The sequence below is a fragment of the Tamandua tetradactyla genome, chromosome 19 (assembly GCF_023851605.1).
Source record: "Tamandua tetradactyla isolate mTamTet1 chromosome 19, mTamTet1.pri, whole genome shotgun sequence".
Classification (NCBI taxonomy): Eukaryota; Metazoa; Chordata; class Mammalia; order Pilosa; family Myrmecophagidae; genus Tamandua; species Tamandua tetradactyla.
In genome coordinates, this window is record NC_135345.1 from 21308244 (window position 1) to 21325725 (window position 17482).

Here is a 17482-nt window from a genome sequence, read left to right on the forward strand (position 1 = left end):
ATTGCCCTCATCAATGTACATAAATTCTTTCCCCCTCTGAAGCGTTCCCTAAGTTCTATCTCCCTGAAATATAATTTTTTTCTAGAATTCTTCAGGAATAAGTTATAAAATTATAATTGTGAGCTCCACCTTTAATAAGATAATCCATTTTATTTAAATTTTAAAAACTTGAAAGCTGGAATAATTGTAGACCAATGTTCAAATCAGATGAAATGTTGCCGCATAATGCTGGGCTTACTACAACATTTAGCTTGTCCTAAAAGGTTCTTAATGTCACCACATAAAATTGCATAGCTACTAATGCATTCTAATTTTTTGCAAGATGTTTATACCCACAGATGTGGAATCTAGATTTACCATTTATTCTATTTTTCATTATTGCTTTTCTTTATTACCCTCACATTTACCAGTTGTCTCATTATATAGACATGAAATTATTTGTAGTCTGGATACCTGGGACTTATTTAATACACTAAAATGTCAGCCCACTGCCTTAACATGGGCTTAAACTGACATTTAAAAAATAATTCTGCTTCTGTGTTTCATTTCTTTTCATTTATTATATTTGATGGAGAAGAAAATAAGGGAAAATGTAAACCAAACTATAACTTTACTCATCCTCTTGCTCTGAAAGTAGTCTTGTCCTGTATTTTCTCGCCTTGAGTTAACGTTCTTTTAGGGGAAATTCTCCTAAATATGTCTTTCTCAGTACATAGAGCAATCATATCAATTAGTTCTATTGGTAGTTTGGAGTGGGGGAAAAGGCCCAAAAAAACAAACACCTTCCACAACCTGCAGTTCCTTGAGATAAGCATGCAAAGTAACTGTAATTACACACCCTAATAATCCTAACAAACCATCAATAATGTGGTAGTAATAATTTTTATAATAAGAGAGATGATCTGTATTGATCTGTCATACCTTACATTGAAAATATCAGGCATGCAAAGTGGACACATCGACTTATTAGTTAAACCAAAAACTTTTCCATAGATGAACCATTCATCTGAAATCTTGTTTTGAAATCATGTGTGTTTCCTTTCCAAGAAAGTACTAATTCATTGGTGTTTCTCCACTGAAGAACAGAAAGCCGTTTTTTTGCATTTATGGTTAGAAAGTGACTGCTGGAAGTATTTGCCAGAAGGGTCATAGAGCAAGTCAGCAGGGAGATGGTTTAACTTTAATTCCCAGGAATGTTGAGGGAAGATAAAACCAGACTGAGTATACAGCACTGGCCAACATCTGCTTCCAAGTTCACGATATCAGTCTTAGTGTTGGTGTTTGCTAAGGGTGAAGCTACAATAGAAAGAGCTCTGGATGTCTGGAAAAGTAAGTTAGTGAGGATCCACAAAGTCTGAAATTCAAATATAGTCTTTAAAACATAATCTGGTCCTGAGGCTTCAAACTATAGAATGCATCAAAATCATTTGGAATATTTTATTAAAATGTCCATTCCCACACCCCAGAGACTCTGATTCAGTGGTTCTTTAGGGCTCAATCATCACTATTGTAAACACTGCCAGGTGATTTAATCACTCACCTGTTAGTACCCAGTGCTGGGCCAGCAATGTTGTGATGATGATGTGATGATGGAGACCCATCTCTGTGTTGCTTTTCTTAGTTAAGGACCTTTCTTCAAAAAGTCTTATTTATCTATTAAGCTATTTCTTAGCTTACAGAAAGTCTACATTGAGTCTTTCTAATTCCTTTAGGTGAGAACAGAATGATTTCAGGGGTCTCACATAGGATATATTGTCAGGGCATACTTATAGAGGTTCTTTTAAAAAAATTATCATCAAGACATAACTATTTTTTAATTGGCCCAAGTCTGCCTACATATATATATATACATATATATATATACACACACATTTTGATCATTTTATCAAATTTGCTATTCATTTTAGTCAAAATCACTGAACTGTTTTTTTGACATCAAGAACCTTCATTTAAAAAACCTATCACCCTTGCAGTGATGTAGCCAATGAAGCTTTTCTTTAATATTCAGTATAATAACAACTAGTAAAAAGGGTATCCAGAATTTTTATTTTAAAACTAACTTTGCTCTAGACCTTTAATTGACCCAATTCATTCAGCTTCAAGGTGATACTAATAAGAACACACACACACACACACACACACACACACATACATATATATATATATGGAGCTGGGCCATTTTCAAAGCAGTGTCATATCCATGAATTCATTTGATCTTCATGAGACCCACAGAGAGAGTTTGGAGAGACATTTTCTTGGAATTAGTTCTGTGAACCAGAGTTTCATAGATTTTTCTCTACATTTATACCCATAGATGTGGAATCTAGATTTACCAGTTAAATCTATCGATCAACCCAGCTTCATTATTGCTTTAATTCATCATGCAAAATTGTGAGATTTAACTCACAATTTAACTCATTACACAAAATTGCAATACTAAAGTAAAAAATATATATCAAATTAAATCCAAAACTTGTCTCCCATATAAGGTCATTTCTTCCTACTCTGACATGTTGTGGCTAGTTTCTGAGTTCAGTTTGCTGGTGCAAAAGGCCTTCATGATTGCCCCATTAGGCAACACCCTAACTTCTTCCCAGCTCTTAACTCAAGCAAATATCGAACCATTTCTAATTTTCTGCAGGTATCATGCTGTTTCATGATTATACCACTATTCTACCTGACAAATTCTATTTGTCCTCCAAAACTTGGCTTAAATGTGTTCATTTCTGGGTATCTTCCTCCTCTGTACCTCACCTCTATTACTTATGGAACCATTTTTCCTGATGAGCACTGAGCATCTGGAAGGGAAATCATGTGTCTCATGCATCTTAGTATCCTTATAGTGTCTCCTCATTGAGGGAGATGCTTCATAATCAGTGGGCACCCTGAAGCATTGTATTAAAGGTGATGACATAACTTATTAAATGCATTTAAACTACATTAGTAAGAATTAAATGACTCCTAAGTTATCAACTATCTGTGCCTACTTTCTAACTTTTTGGGTGGACATATGTTTAAAGCAATTTTCCATTAGCCAATATGGTTTGTATCATTTATCCACATTTTCTCTTCAGTAGTAGCAGAGAACAGCAGGTGGAGATATGGACTCCAGAGCCAGATGGTCTGCCTTAAAATTCTAACTCTGTCACCCCATAGCTACTTGATGTTGGACAAGTCACTCAAGCTCTCTGGACCTCACTGTGTTTTATTGAAAATGAATATAACAACAATGCTTGCTTCGGGGGACTTCTGTGGGGATTGAGTGAGTGAATGCCTGTAGATTTCGTAAAGCCATGCCTGACACTTAGTGAATATTCAATAAAGGTACTTTAATGGTTAATCTAGTAACAGTATTAATTCCCTGTGATCAGAAGTATACTTATGAAGGAGATCTGCATATAGTTATGTCTGCCATCTCTACTCATAATGTTCAATGCTCTTTTGAATAAAATCACATATCACTGAATTCATATATCACTGGATAAATTCACATATCATTGAATCAATTATTTTTTTGTATGTTTTTGGGGAGGTGCATAGACCAGGAATTGAACCTGGGTCTACTGAATGGCAGGGGAGAATTCTACCACTGAACTCACCTTGCACACCCTGAATAAATTCTTTACTGCTATATTTTTACCTGGGCAAAGCTGAAAAATAAAGTTTCTAAGTTAACATGGTCCTGTAGAAATATAATGCAAGCCACACTAGTAATTTTAAATTCTCTAATAGCCATATTAAAATACTAAAAGAAGTGGGTACAATGCATTTTAATAAATTTTCTATAACTAAATATATCCAAGTATTATCTTTTTAACATGTAATAATATCAAATTACTAATGAAGTCTGATGTGTATTCACACAACGCATCTCAATTAAGACTAGCCCCATTTTAAGTGTCCAATAGTTGTGTAAGGTCAGTGGCCTGTGAATGGGACAATGTAGTCCTTAGCCGAAGATGTGATTCCCCTTGAATAACATGCAGTTATTAGATCTGTCACTGGGTGGTGCTGGAGCCAAATATTATTCCTTGAACAAAGTAAAAGTTCTTAAAAGGATGCCGTTGCATTTTACAATACACTGTCCCATTGGCTGTACAGATTCTAACTTCCACAAAGATAGTTGGATGAACTTAGGGGATACAAAGCACTATCTTATTATAAGGAAACAGCAATACTAAAAAAAAAAGCAAAATCCAAAAAATCCAAATCCAAATTCTCCTCTACTATGAAGAGGTCGGCGTTTGGTGAACCCAATGTGTGAGGGCAGGAGGTTTTTAAATTTCTGAGAACCTACTTTGTATAGTGTGCTTAATTTCACCAGATATTTAAATCACTTATTTAGAGTGGTTCTTTAGCCAATTTTCTGTTCAGTTACAATTCTGAAAACCACTTAACAATATCTGAACACTACAGCATCAGTCTGAACTTTACAGTAAATCACATTTAATTTGCCTGAAAATAAAACTTGGATTAGGAGCAAATGTGATATTTTCACTTAAGGATATAACACTTGAAAAGCACATATGTTATTTTTCCATTAATTATAACAGAAATAGTTCTCAAGGCAACTGTTAATCAAAGCTCATTTCTTACCATTCCATTCTTTTAATCAATTCATAATGGTCTCAGTCTCAACCTATCCTTCTTTGCATCTTTTGCCTCTCAGCCCCAAAACACATAATCAAATAACTTTTGCCTCCAAGTTCACTGGGAATGGCATTGTGCTTACGATGATTCATTGGGAATGGACTACCCCATCCCCAGCACTGCTAGTTGCCTACTCTATCATTCTTGACACATTCCTTATTAACCTAATTCAGATTTTGCTAAGAGTAACCATGTTCCTCGTTGAATATTCGTTTTCCCATTGGTGGCCTCAGCTAGGAACAGCATCTGACCGATCTGTAATAGTCCAGCCTTTGAGATATAAAAGGAAATTTGCCAGGGGACTCTGGGAAACTTCCTCTCTCTCCATAGGAACAGTTATGGCTAGTACCATCCTTCTCTCTTTGATCCTATCCTTGAACGCAGGTAATGAGGAAACAAGCATGAGGATGACAACAAACCTCACATGAATGGGAGAGCAGAGGTTAGAAAAGTTAATTTCAAGTAGTAAGCATATTTTATGTTATTGCTACCCTTTCTTTTCTCTCTAACTAAGAGAACTCTTACATCCTCACCCTAATTGGAAATGTTTTTTTCTTCGTGAAGGAGGTTAGAAAAGTTAATTTCAAGTAGTAAGTATATTTTATGTTATTGCTATATTATTAGGATTATTATCATTAATCTGAGTCATAAGTGAATTTAAAGGTAAGACTTCCATGAAAACTAAGAAGGAATAGAATTAAATAATGATGAGAACCTGCAGTGGAGTAGCTCTTTATATTTTACAAAGGCCTTTCACAAACACTCCTTCATTTGGCCATTGGACCTCATAACAGCCTTGCACCTTTTTACAGGTGTGGAAATTGAGCCTTAGAAAGGTTACCTTCCGATGTCATACACCTGTTAAGATAAAGACCTGCTCCTGTAAACCTACCAGGACAATATCACAGCTTGACCATTTCTACATAATTCCAGTGCCTGTAGGGACGGTAATAAAAGTGAATATTCATCAAACAGATGCTATGTTCAAAGTCATTCCCTGAGCCATGAGTTTTACATGCATTACTTTATTTCATCCTCACAATAATCCCCATTGCCTGAGTATCATTATTATCCCTGCTATAAACTATTCAGCAGCCTAGGAAGAGTTCGCCAGCCTCACCCTCTCACCAGGCTGTTCCTGCCACGATCCCTGCACAGCTTATTCCTGCCCTTGACTCCTAGGAGACTGGGATTCTTTTTTCAATCCAAAAAAAGAAGAAGAAGAAAAAAAAAACAGCTGCTAAACTTAAACTTGCCTCCCCCAGGTCCTTTTGTTTGTTTTAGTTGCTAATGGTCTGTAAATTCCATTTGTGTTTTAAGAATGGCAATAATCTATCTCCCTTCAAGAAAAGATTCCGCATTAAACTATATGACTTTATTTTCCTTTGAATTGATGTTAAAGAATTTTGCTTCTGAAAACCTGTACTTCAAAAGAATTAATGGATTCCTGACTTTTAACTAGCTTACAGTTTTCTTTTACCTTTAAGAAGAAGGCTTAATTTAAAAGGTACTCAATAACAAAGTGTGCACTTCAAAGATAAGCAAATACCTTCTCCTTTGGTTTAAAACAAGTCCTTTGTGCTTTATCCTACTGATACTATATTACTCTTAAGAAAATGAACTCAAGGAGTTTTGATAATGAGCATTTTCAATTGGGGTAGGCATTTAAATGCTTTCTTTTTGTTTTTATGATGGGATGAACTGCATGAATTCTGGTTTTACCCACGTTCTACAATTTACTAGTTATGAGACTCTGAACAAGTTGCTTTAAACTTCCCGAACCTCAGTTTCCTTGTCTTTAAAATGAAGAGAATGTTGACCTCCCACTTGCAATTGGAGGGCTTAAATACTCTCAGGACATAAAATGTTTGTAATATGTCTGAGGATAGTATGTACTCAATAAATATTTATTCACCATATTCCCTTCTTTAACTTCCTAGACTAACTTGTGTGTTTTATAATCTTGCTTCCCAGGTTTTTTAAGCCTTGAAGTAGATAGAGATATTTTTAGGTACTTGATAACTAGAAACAGTATATTAAAGAAGCAATAAATAAAAGTTATATTAAGGATATAGCTACATCCTCTAATAAAGGAATAGTAGAGGATGAATCTTTTGATGCTGTCTTTATGCTCTGAGAAGCAAGATATTTTTATTTGCATTATATTTTAATACCCTGAGGAATGTCTCCTTTCTTGGATGGTACTTCCTAGAGATGCTTGAAAATAGAGAAACACTAATACTGCATAATACATATGAGAAGATCCATGTAAAAAGGAAGCATATTTCCAAATTTCCAAAAGAATTTAGAAAGATCTCCTCCCTTTTGTTTAAAGTTTTTTCAGTTATTCTGAAATCAAATTTATTAAACTATGGAGAAAAGGCTGTTATTTGATAATAACCTTCCTTAAGCACGGTAACTTCCAATTGCCTTCAACTGAAGATGGCACCTCTCACCGTGAGGATGGCAGGCTTCATGGCATCTGCAGACAGCTGCCTCCACAGTCATTGGAAAATGACTCAGAAAAGGGAGTTTAGAATTCCCTGAAAAATAACTGAAAATCTGGCTCTCAAATTGCTCACTTAGGGTCTGATGAAAACTAGTGCATAACTTTCTCAGGCTCTTTACAGTTAAATGCCATGTAACATGCTTTTGCATATCACTGGACACTGTCTTAATTGAGATTCAGGGGCATACTAAATTTGATTTTGGATTCAATATATCTACCTGGCACAGGGCAATAGGTATTCAATATATTTTAGTGGGTGGCCAAAAGAAGAAAAAGGAAGGAAGAGAGAAAAGTAAGGAGGAAAGCAAAGAAGGAAAGAAGGAAGCCAGTATCCTTGATATAATCAGAGGAATTGAAAGCTCACATTTATTTCGCTGTCAGACTGCCTCTCTTCAAATGACCACATTTTAACTTTAGCTCATTACCCAAGTAGTCAATAAAACAACTCTATTAATAACAGTACCACTGTTACTTCAATTTGTAATGACCTCACTTAACATCATCCTTGGTCTGAGAGCTTTTTATTTTAATGTTATTTTCTATCAAATTTAAGGCAGTGTGAATGACAATTGCTCCTTAGTAAAACGAACACAAAGATATCTACATAGCTGATATTTTATTTTGCCTTTCCCCACAATGTGGCAGCAGAGATTTAAAAAGTGGTAACAGCCACAGGTAGAGAAAATTCATTCAAAAGTGATGCGGGACACCCAGACCACAGAATAGTCATAGGGATCAAACAGCATTAGATTTTCTGTGTTTAAAACTCTCAAAATGTATATTATATACACACACACACACACACACACACACACACACACACACACACACATATATATATATACAGGTTTACAAGTTCCTTATGTTTGTTCTAAGATACCTATTGACTTCACTGAAGGCTACAATTCTCTTTTAGTTTTTAATTAAAATTTGTTCTTAATTTCAATATTTGTGTTGGGTTGTATAGGAAGACATAGTAGACTGAGTCATATGACATAAATCTACTGAAATAATTTTCAGGAAATTATAACAAACCTTTACTAAGAAATGAAGACAATCGAACTCTTATTCCATAACTATGAAAAGAAAATAGAATCGAACTCATACTGCTATTATGATGTCATAATGCGCCTTCTGAGGCGTGGAAGGTGTCTGGGGAGTGAGCAGTAGATGGCTGCTCTTGTATTACTCATTTCTTCCACTACTTACCCTCAACATCCCACCTCTACTACTGTGACATAGACTCCGTGCCAGACGCACAGAGAAGCACACCTGACTAAGACAGCTTGGCTATGGAAAAGTTCATTCTGGGGACATGTAATTAAATAACACTTTCTGGGGGTGGGGGGTGCAGGGTCCGGGAATCGAATCCGGATCTCCCGCATGAAAGGCGCGCATTCTACCACCGAACCACAGATAACAACACGCTGATGCGGTATGAGAAAGAAATCATCTACGTTCACACAAGGCTTAGATGTGTAAGAGTGAAACTACCTACCCCCACCTCCAATGTACGTCTATATTTGCATGACTTTATTCTATTGTCTTCACAAGCATAACTTTACTATTCCGGGAGATTCTTTCCCAGACAAATAACTTAATTTGCAGAAATTTCCTGAAAGAACCATCAACCCTTCACTAGGGAGTATCAACAGACAGTTTACACCATATGACCAGTCAAACCACTCACCTCAATATCTGTCCCTTCTAGTTTCCCTCAATTCTGGGTGCTTAGATTATGAAGCTTATACAGTCTTCATTGCAAGACCTTCCTTAAACCAGACTGGAAATTCTCTGTAAAATTCAGCCTTTCCCCCTTTCATGATATTGCCAAAGCTGTCCCAAGGTGGAGTTCTCCCATACTGCAGTAAACAGCAAACTCATCTTGGCTTATGTTGGTGATATATGGGAAGCTGACATATAATAGATTAATACTACAAAGCAGCATCTACAAAATGAGGGAGGATTTTAATTTCCCTTGGAATATCCATATATTCAGTTAGATGGGGATATTTTTATATTTTGTGTTTTCCTCATTAGAGTAGAAAACTCATATACAAAATTTGTAATAAGGTAAATGACCATGCATTTATCTTATTCATCATGAATTTGAATTCATTATGAATTATGAACTCATTATGTGGATTTTTATGATTACAAAATAGTAATCTATCTTATATAAATGAATTAAATTGTTGTATAAATATATGTAACTAGTTACAAAATTATTTTTTAAAAAGAGTATTTCTTATTATAGGAGACATCTAAGCCCTTAATGTTTCTCAGTTGAGGAAGTGAGATATAGAGAGATTATGTGCTGAATGAGTGCCACAAAACTAGTAGGAGAAGATAGGCACTATGATTTTGTTTTGAAAGAAGTATTATACTATAATGTATCTTTTTCAAACTTGAAAAATGTGCAGACTCCAAATTATATATGTGTGGATCCTTTATCACTGGCATAATGGAATAGAAAACATGGACTTGAATCCCAGATGTTACTTATCATCTACAATATTTTGAACAATTTATTAAATTTTTTTAGCATTTTTTATCATCCACAAACAGTATTTACCCCACTGGTTTGAGTATTATAAATAGGCAAATCATTTCACTTCTTTCTAGCTAGATTCCTAGCGACGAAAAAAACTATATATTTTTATTGTCATCTTCATTATTAACACTCTTCATTAACTATTTTTTTCAATGTTGCTGCTTTTCGTCAGATCTCATTTAGATAACCACAAAATGGACTAAAAGAAGCCAAGTCTTTGGCTTGAACAATGGCACAGATCAACTTTAAATCAATCTTCCAGACCCACCTATCTATAAGACCTGGAAGCAGAGAAAGATTTTAAAAAGCTTGATGTACTAGTAAGTTTCACAAAGACGCAAGAGTAGCATGGTAATATATAAGACAACAGGTTTAAAATTTCAAACTGGTTCTTGTCTGGTTTCCTTTTATAAAGAAGACATAGGCCTTCTCACCCAGAAAACTCAATGAAACAACAAGGGATTATAAGCAATCTGAGCAAAGTGATTATTAACCTTGGGTTGCCACCCCTCAAAGTGAGCCTGTCAGTCACATGAAACCAGAAAAAATTTAACTGAAACATTCACCCTGACCCTTAGGAGACAATGTAGTTTCCCTAATACAGCCTTAATAACAAGCCATTTATGGGATTTGCATGCACTGATATTGTCTTTTAGTGGTGCTTCCACTTTTAAAAATGACACTGATATGACGTCTTCTATTCTATTGCCCCAAGAAAAAATATATTTTCAGTTCAGCAGAGAAAAGTATATTGTGATTATTACGAGATAATTGGGTTGCTATAAGCCTAATGTTTTTTCTACACAGTACACATAGAGAAATGGCAAATAGTTTAGAAAAGAGATCAGATTATTGATATCTACAACAATAAAACACAACCATTTCAAGAAGAGCATATGCTTCCACAGAGAACTCGGAACCTACAGACAGTCCTAATGGGAAAAATAGTAATGAAATGACCTTCCTCAAAAGCTTTAATGTAATTTTAATATTATATTTATGGCTCAGCAAGCCCAAACCTAACAGGGTCAAGAGAGACTTAGAAAAGGGCCAAGAAGAAGAAATAGAGAAAATAAAAAATGCCAAAAGGTAAAGGAGGGATAGAAATAACAAGGGGAAATAAGACAAGATGAAAGAAAGAGATGGCCACAGTAAAAGAAAAAGTGATGGAAGAAGGGGCCAGTAAATTATAGCCAAAAAAGCCTCAGTGAAAGGAAGAATAACATCAGAACTTTTTCATTTCATTTATTCATCCCCATGTAGCCATACTACCTAAGCCAGTCCTATAAGTCATTTTGGGGAGATTTATACCTGCAAAAAACATCATTCATTCATTTATTCATACTTCTATCCTGTGCATGGCTGTAGTAGTTAGGTTCAGGCATCAGCTTGGTCAGGTGATGGTACTAAGTTGTTCTATTGCTGTGGACTTAAATCATTAGCATGGGAGATTCATCTAGGGCTTATCAGATTACATTGTGGAGTGCCTTCTGCAATGAGTGATGTTTAATTTAATTAGCTGGAGACTTAAAAGTGAAAGGTCAAAAGAGAACTCAGGAGCCCAGTTCCAGACGTTTAGTGATGCAGAAAGGAAAGCCTTAGTATACAGGAGCCAGGAGCAAAGGCCATGAGACATTGCCATGAGCGTTCCCATGTGACAGAGATAGCCAGAAGAAAACCAGCTGCCTTTCCTCTGAAGAACTGGACATTTGTAACTAAATAAATCCTTTTATAAAAGCCAGTCTGTTTATGGTCTATTGCATTTGGGGAGCATTAACAAACTAAAATAATGGCCTATGAACTTAATATGATCTGGTTGATTTAGCCACTACTTACTCTCTGTCTTAGCATAACTCAGGCTCTACTTCGGACCATGCTAAATTTCTTTCAGTGGCTGAAAATTGATGAAAGGAAAAGATTTGGCTGGAAAGACAGTGGAGACAACAGTGGTTGAAGTCCTTTCCTACTCTCACCAAATCTCAAAACTGAATTGGTTGATGACATCCATAAAAGTCACTAGTTACACTCTGGCATTCCTGTAAGAAATGAAGGCTTACATCTATTTCTTCTATTGTAAACTACTGAGCTGAAGGACATACAGGTCCACAACAGTACAGCCAGAAAATGCAGAGCAGATCCTGGTGAGGATATACCTGGGAAGACTTGGAGTTTAGGAACATAAATGACAATAGAGATTGCTGCTCAATGTAGTCTTGAGAATGGAGAAGACTGGAGAATTGGTAGAGCAGCCATTGTGTGCAGAAAATATGGTGTAGTATGCTTGGGAGAAATTGATCCAGCTTATCCCAAGTCTCTGTGATGCTCAGAGAATATCAGAAAAGACCCCAATGGTTTCTGTGACTCCATGTGAAGGAATTAGAGGTTCTGGGGCAGAGGAGCTGCACGTCCAACCTCGAGAAAGGGGTAAAAGGTGCTCAAGAAGATGAAGCTGAGTATCAACTCCCAAGAAAACCAGGCACTTCCCACACTCTGTATCAGAGCGACCTCCAGGTAGCTCCCCATCAATAACCATAAACACAGCCATGAGGCATTTCTTTCTCTTCCTCCTCTCTGCCTCATACTGAGGAAGGCAGTTCATAAATAAGAGAAGAGAGAAGGTAGACAGTTTTGAACCAATATGTGATTAGGAACTTCAAAGTACTAAATGTTAGTACTTGAAGTTAGCTGAAAAGTTTTAGAATTTCCCCAAGATGCCAATAAGGGACCAGAATAATTGTGGGATCACAGTAAAAAATGAAGACATTTCTTGAAATCAGTGGACTATTTCATCTGGATACCAGTAATGAGGTTTTTCAGTAAACTGGTTTTATTTCTATTTATTACTGAGTTTTACCTTGCTTGATATAGTTTGTTGCATACCTACCTTCCCTCAGGATCAAGGACTTTGTCTTATTATTTCCTGGATATTATCCCACCCTACTGCTGCCATATGGATAGATATTTAACCAGAACTTGTTAAAAAGAATAGTGTGCACATAAATTTAAATCTCCCTTAAAAGATGGTTGAAGAAGATTGAAGAAATGCCCAATCAAGCTAACACATAACCCCAACACTAGTGTACTTTCACCTTATGATTACTTTTTCTGTACCCACAGTCTTCCATGATCCATGATAGAAGACTCAAATTACGAGATTTCAACAACCACTTCCATTGTGGGGTATGCTATGTGCTCAGCACAATGTACTACCCCATTTGTTCCAAACAAAATCCTATGACTGGGCATTACTATTCCCATCTCAGACATAAGAAAAAAATTGAGAAGTTAAAAGCCTAGCCCAAAGTCATATAGTTAGTAAGATGTAGACTTGGGATTTCCGATCCCAGGTCTTTTTTATTACAAGCATTATGTCTGCTCCACTCTTTCATGTGATTCACAAAGTACTTCTTCCCTAAATTTTGAATAAGATTAAATCTATATGGCATACCCACACAGTGTATCAAACATGCATTTGCCTTCCATGGAACCAGTCAAGCAGGACTGGGCAGAAAAGTGTGAGTACTTCTGACTCAACTTCATTCCTCTGAAGAGTTAAGTAAAAATGCTACCGCCCCCCACCTTATTCTTTCTTTTTCTCAGAAGCTCAGTTCCAAGACCTCTGATATCAACAACATGCATTTGTTTTATAGCAATCTGTAGGTACCTAGCCCTACCTAATCATCAAGGAAACACATATGGGCTTAACAGCAAGCCTCCAGTGGGAGATAGAGCACAGGGACAGACAATAAGTGAGGGTAAGAAGAGAGGAGGGAAGCAGAGGTGTCAGTCTTTGAAACACTCAGCTGAGTATCATGTATTCATCTATTAATCCCTGAACTCAGTGAGGCCCCAGTATCTAAAGGACCTGAAATGTAAAACCATCACTACAGAGGGTAGAAAATATGACCTGTATAAGGGAGACACTCACCATGAAAGGAACCTGTAGGTGAAACTACTTCCAATGGACACAGTAGCCGTGCATGAGACCAGGTTACTCAATGCTGTAGGATTGGTCCTTTTCCTTTGGAGACAGACCCGGTTTCTCCTGCTGGAGCATGGGTCCCTAGTCGCTGAGGCTTGTAAGTTACCAGAATTTGCCAGCTAAAGACAGCACTTCTCTAGCACCAAGAAGAGATTCTTAGACTCCTTATATAGGCTGTCAAGGTGTTATGCTGCAGAAGGGAAAGTAGTATTTTTTTAATTTTAATCAGAAATGAGGTTCTATTAGACTTGCATCTGAATTTATATAAACAGATGCCCTCTACATTGCCCACGTGGTCTGAGGAGTCCAGCCAATTCCAAATGGGGAGTACATAGGATGTGACCCAATGACCAGGGAATATTTGGAGACAATCAGACAAATATCCATTAGACCCTGATTTGCCTGGAGCCCAAGAAGTAAGAACCTAGCCCTGCTCAAAATGAGGTTTCAATTTAAGAGCAGTTAGGAGCTACCAGGAGTCTCTTAGGAGTCTGTTTTAAATAGTTCGCATATTTATTAGTCCTCATAGCCCCCTGCGATGAAGTATCATTATTAGTTCAATTTAACTTGCTTAGCATACAAACTGAATAGCAGTTTAGTTAAGTAACTTGTCCAAGGTCACACAGCTGGGAATTGGTGGAACTGATATTTGAACCAGGCTTCCCGAGCCCTAATTCTTAACCACTATATATACTAAAGAGAATTACATTTGTCTCTATAGGTCCTACTTAAGATTCCAATAATCTCAATCTTCTATTAAGGGGTTGTCTCTTAAGGTGGGGGGGGGTGTTTATTAACAGATAAAGTCAGTATTTGGCCTCATATCCTAGCACAGTGCTTGGGGACTCAGTAAATAATGAGTTATGAAGAAGGCAACAGACGACAATTTTCAAGGCAATTGAATCCTGTTTTTGCCTTTAACTCAGATAGTTCATTTGTAAATGAGAAAATTCTATATGCACACCTGAGAAATTCATTTCGGCAAACATTTCAACCAGTTTTATTTCAGTGTACTATATACTAAATGTGTGATATTTGTTGATTGTTTCATTTTGGTTAAGAGAGATCCCTGGGTTGACTTCTATGAGGTGAAAATTTATGCTCTTGAGGCATATGAACATACTGGAGCATTCTTAATTTATTCCATTATCTTTTAATTAAATTGCCCTCTATTATCATTTTGTTAAGTGGAATTCTGAACTTCTTGGAGCATTGAATTTGGCTTTCAGTACTTTTGTCTTAATCACTGCATCTTCTTCAATTCATTTGTCCTTCAGAGCTTTATCTGTTTTATGCCCTTAATTGTCATCTACAACTGCATCCAGGTCTGTAACACAGTGCTTTATCAACAACGCAGCATCCAACAGGGGTACTCAACAGCACCCAAATATCACCAGTGATATTCTAAGCAAAACAACATGAGAGCTACACTTTCCTAAGTACTTCCCAAATGACAAGCACTATCCTGTGTATTTCTACATCTAATACCTCATGTTATTGTACATACAATGACCTTCTATAAAATGGTGACAACAATAGCTCCTTTAACCATCGCTTATGGTTTGGGGAGGATTAAATGAACCCGTAAATTCTGTCACAGAACTGTGACACAGGAAGTGTCAGCCATGGAAATGGAAGTGTCAGCTCCTATCATCCTTCTTCTTTGTCTTATTTTATTGGAGGCCCACAGGATCTGAAAATTGGGATATGTGAAGCTGAGTTTGTCCTATTCCCCAAGAATATTTAGCATGTTTCCCATCAGCCTCTTCCCTGGCTCAAGAGTAGGGTCATCATCATTATCTATTTCCTGTCAGAAAACCGAGTAGATGCTCCTCAAAAAGCTAAAGATGAAATTACTATATGACCTGGCAATTCCATTCCTAGATGTGCTGGTTTGAAGCTATTACGTACTCCAGAAAAGCCATGTCCTTTAATCCTCATTCAGTATTGTTGGGTGGAATCTTTTTTTGTTTCATACATTCTTTTTTTTTTTTTTTCCTTTTGAATGGGCAGGCTCCCAGAATCGAACCAGGGTCTCCGGCATGGCAGGTGAGAATTCTGCCACTGAGCCACCATTGTACCACCCTCTTTTTTTGTTTCTGTGGAGATGTGACCCACCCAATTGTGGTTTCCATAGAGATATGTCTCTACCCATTCAAGGTGGGGCTGCTTACTGGAACCCTTTAAGAGGGACCCATTTTGGAAAAAAACTTTAGAGCCACCAGAACACCAGAACCAAGAGTCAACAGAATGGACAGAGCCCCAGGGAAGCCACTGAAGAGAAAGCTAGCAGATTTCATGTCCTTTTCCAGCTGAAAGAGAAATCCTGAATTTCATCAGCCTTCTTGAACCAAGGCATCTTTCCCTGGATGCCTGAGATTGGGCATTTTTATAGCCTTGATTTAATTTGGACATTTCCATGGGCTAAGAACTGTAAACTTGCAACTTAATAAATTCCCCTTTTTAAAAGCCATTCTGTTTGGCATACTGCATACAGCAGCTTGCTAACTAACACTACTAGGTATATACCCAAAGAAACTGGAAGCAGGGACTCACAGATGCTTGTCCAACCATGTTCATAGCAGTGTTAGTCACAATAGCCACAAAGTGGAAACAACCTAGATGTCCATCAACAGATGAATGAAAATACAAAAATGGAGTACAAACATGTAATGGAATATTATGCTGCCATGAAAAGAAATGATGTTCTGATACATGCTACCACATAGATAATGTGATGCTGAGTAGAACAGGCAAAGCACATCAACACAAAAACTGTCTGACTTCATTTACAGGAAGTATCTAGAAATAGCAAGCTCATCAAGTCAGAAAGGACGTTAAAGGTTACCAAGGGATAGGAGAAGGAGGAGAAAAGGAATTTTGCCTTGGTGGGTACAGAGTATTTGTAAATTTTGTAAATTTTGAAATACTTTTTTAAAGGAAGAAAAAAAAAGAAACCTGTGTGGAGGGACGTCATCTATTTTTCCATTTCTTGCATTCCCCAACATATCAAGTCTTCAAGCTCCTATTCAAAAATATATCTTGACTTTATTCATTTTGATTGCCACCACCTTATACCAAGTCACTGTCCTCTCCTGTCTGAGAGTCTCCTAAGTGCTCACTCTTAGCTACTTCCTATCCTTTACTGTTTAGGCAGCCAGAGTAATCTCTTACCCATGAAGTGGATGGAAAGCTGTCTTTTTTTCAGAACAATCTAAAGAACAGGTGGGAACTGCAAAAATCTGCATTCACCTGTGGTGCACATCTCAATGAAAAATGGCAGGGCATTTAAATAGCTCTCAGAAGGCTCTGTCACTCATGATACTGTATCAATACAGCTGTCTCCCTAAGGGAATGAGGGGGAAACTAGCACAATTTTGAGACATTTTAAACACTAATTACTTTAACCCGTGTCTGCCATCTTTAACACTGCATTAATAGAGGCAAATGAGTTGACAGGTGGTTGCAAAATAAAAGACTATTTTAATACAGTATGTATTTGAATATTTTACTTCAGTTTGCACAGTATCATGCCCCAAGCCAATTGACGAAGGAGTTTCACTTAACCCTTCAGAAACTAAAGGAAAGAAAAGACAGTAGGATTGGATTTTTAAACTTCTTTAGGAATGCTCTCTAAATGAAAAACACTGTTGTACAATGTCTTTAAGAAAACATTCTTAAAAATACATTTTCAGTTGTCATAGTATATTCTTTGTTATGATGAATTCTTTCTAACTTAAGTGGTGAAGCAAAAGGAAAATGCAAACTTCCCTGCCTATCCACCATC